Genomic DNA, 3178 nt, shown 5'->3' on the forward strand with positions numbered 1-3178 from the left:
ACCTCACTAGTTCTTTCCTTTTGGAACTGGATCTATATTTCTATTCATTGTATGCATTCTATCGCCATCTGCAGTGCACTAGTTTCAAATGTTTTTTCAGCTTTGTAGAATCTCCGTGTGTACAGAAGCGTGCCCAATTCAACTTTTCTTCTGAAACTATGTACAGTATATCTAATGCATACAACCTAGGCTAATAATAGCAGTCTGCTGTTCAGTCTCCATCACTGACTTGACTTCATTTAACCACACTGTGCCAGTCAACACCGGGCATTTTATGCTGGCACTGATGCTTTTTATTTTGTTTTATGTACTCTGGTGCATCAGTAAAATCCTGGCACCTGGCATCAAAGAATTAATCGTTCAAGAACCAAGTGCCATTGAAAGCAGGTGATTGTGTTTCATCATGACTTTCTGATTTCCTGTATAATATGCATATTATTTTATATTTTTAGAGGGTGACAGTATGCAGCTATATGGTTTTAAAGAAAACTTAACATGCTTTCTGGAAAAAAAGTTCCCCAGAGTTCCTTTTTTTAATATCTTTGTGAAACCTTTGGAATTGTATTTAAAGAGGAAAAACTCATGTTCTAGAGCTCAAACTCTAGGGGTGTGGAGGAATGTGCTAGAGTAGCACTAGAACTCAGTAGTTCTGTAGTCACTTGGGCACATCGTAATCTCAAACTTTAGTACTTTATCTGTAAGAATAATTACATTGGTCAGATTCTCCGAGAGCTCCGTGGAAGCATGGTTTCAATTTCAAATCTAGAAAATTGATTTACAAGAGCAGCTGAAACCATCTCTATCATATTCCTTCCCAGCTCAATCTCTTTGTGATTTTGAGAGATCCTGTTAGTAGTAAGAAATAAGAGAAAGAAATCTGCTGTAATGAAATGTTCTTCAGGTTGTTGAATGGGGGTAAGTATGCATGCTTAGTATGCAGTGCAAAAAAGATGATGATTGAAGTTATCTTTTTGAGATGGTGCATTTATAACACTATATGCTGGAACTGAACAATATGCAAGTCTGCCTCGGGATAGTGTAGTTATAGCTCATTCAACCAATAGTGAGATAATTAGATTTCTTTTGGATTCTCTCTCAGTGACAGACATGGAGTGTCAGATTTTCTTTTTTAGTGGAAGAAAAACATAACCATAGAAATAGTAGGCAGGAAGACAGGCGTTAAATCTGTAGCTTAATATGTCTGTTGTGTATCTTCCACATATTACATATATACACTTACAACCATGTATATTAAAATGTGTTCTCACGAAAGGATCTGAATTTCCAAGTGACTAAGCTGGAGTTTGCATTCATTCAGTCCTGTAAGCTTCTGTGGCTATACTTTTCACACATATATATATAAATATATACATATATATACATACAGTTAGCTTTGGACGCTTCTGAATGTGTTTGGCTGCTAGACATATTTTTTTAAAAAATCTGTTTTAAAGCCTTGGAAAGATTGTGAATAGACTTCAGGCATTTTATTCTGATATTATTTAGAAGTTCTCAACTGTAGCAAAGATGAACAGGTTTTGTTTAATTTATTAAGGGTTGCACTATTTGTGGGGGAGGGGAGAGACTTTTGTTACATATTTAAATGAAAGATTGCAATTTTTTGCATTTGTTTAATTTATTTGGTAAGTTTTTTGTAATTTTTTCCTTAACACACATGTGTATGCACTGCCAGCAAATCAAAGTGTGAATTTGCCACATCCAAACCCTATTTCTGCAATTAATGTAGCCAAGCTATTAGTTATATATAGTTGAGCTCCATAGCACACAGTGAAAGCACGAAGAAGCCCCCTGCTGTTTTGTTACAAAACAGACTGTCTTACTGCCAGTCTGTAGGTCATAACAGAAGTGGGGCTGTTTGAAGCATTTTCCACATAGCAACTGCTCCAAAAGGTTGCTTCCATATAGCTATCCTAACACAGAGACAGGCTCTTAGAGTAGAATGGGCACCATTCACGAAGTATCATTTTAATCCTTCTAGCTTTTGTTTGGCTGAGCTTGCCCTGAATGCTTTCCCCATGAGTTGAATTTCAATAATCTTTTAAAATAAAAGTTTGATGTTCTGAATACATTCTGCACAATCCCCGCTGGAATGAATAGGGATGTGATGCCATGATTTACCCTAGCAGTTTTGTGGTCAAGGAGTTCGGAGGTTCTGAATAAGCATCTGCCTGTCGAGCTTGCTGGAAAAGTTAGCTCTGATTCTGCCTTATGGGCAAAATTCTAGATCCCGCTCTGGAGCAGCTAGTTGCTGATCAACCAGTCAGTTCTTCTAGCTTGAGCCCTTTGGTTGAGGCCTCAGACTAGACTTTTCCATTCTGGTTCAAAGTTGGCAGATTCTCTGCTGAAGTGCTAAAAAGATATATGAAAGTGTCATCCTTGATACAGAATTATTAGTGTTTATACATTTTACTTTTATACTTGTAACAGTAATTTTATTTTGCTCTGGAGTTGCTTTGCTGTATCATGAGTTATGAAACTACATTTTGAAACACTGTTCTTTTTAGAGGACAATTTAACAGTATTTTTGTGCACTGAAATTGAAAATTCATCTCCTCTTCTCAAATGTCAAATGTGTGTTCAGGTGCTTTACACTGTTTTCAAGCCATTTTCCTTTGCTTTTTTGTTTCATATTCAAAATGGTTTCTTTCAGTTTGAAAGTATGTTATTTAAGCAGTTGAAATAAAGTCTTAGTATTTGACAAGCTGATACAGTATGCTGCTTGGAGGGAAATATGTGAAATTTTCCTTGACACTTATCTTCGGGTGCACTTTTTAAATTTAGTTTTATCATTTTGCTACTGTAATAGATTAAAAGATCATGAAAGATTTCCTAAGACTGTTTTTCCAGGACAAGGTGAGAATGAATTGCCCTGAATCTATTAAACTGAAATAATTTAAATTATCCTAGCATCCAAAAGCAGCTTGGTTTTTGAAACAGTTCAGAATGCATACCTTAGTGAAAGGAAAAGCTATTTGAAAATAGAACTATCTGGTGGAGCAAACAGGTGGTCCTCAGACAGACTCTCAGGAGCCGCTGCATACTTCATATGCTCAGACCAGGGGTCAGAGACCACACTCCAGCTGTAGGAGTGTGACTCCTCAGTCTGACTCTCTTCCCCCTCTAAGCTGTCACAGGAAGTGCAGTGCTGACTGCCTCC

General features: G+C 36.9%; 1 protein-coding gene across 1 annotated transcript in view; it reads left to right on the top strand.

Moving 5' to 3' along the window:
• Nucleotides 1-2724, top strand: part of KIF5C (kinesin family member 5C) — a 95773-nt gene extending 93049 nt beyond the window's left edge. The window contains exon 26 of the mRNA XM_044438415.1: nt 1-2724. The gene's annotated coding sequence lies outside the window, so the exon portion shown is untranslated.
• Nucleotides 2725-3178: the final 454 nt, after the last annotated feature.

Source organism: Varanus komodoensis, unplaced genomic scaffold (genome assembly GCF_004798865.1).
Source record: "Varanus komodoensis strain SLA01 unplaced genomic scaffold, ASM479886v1 scaffold32, whole genome shotgun sequence".
NCBI lineage: Eukaryota > Metazoa > Chordata > Lepidosauria > Squamata > Varanidae > Varanus > Varanus komodoensis.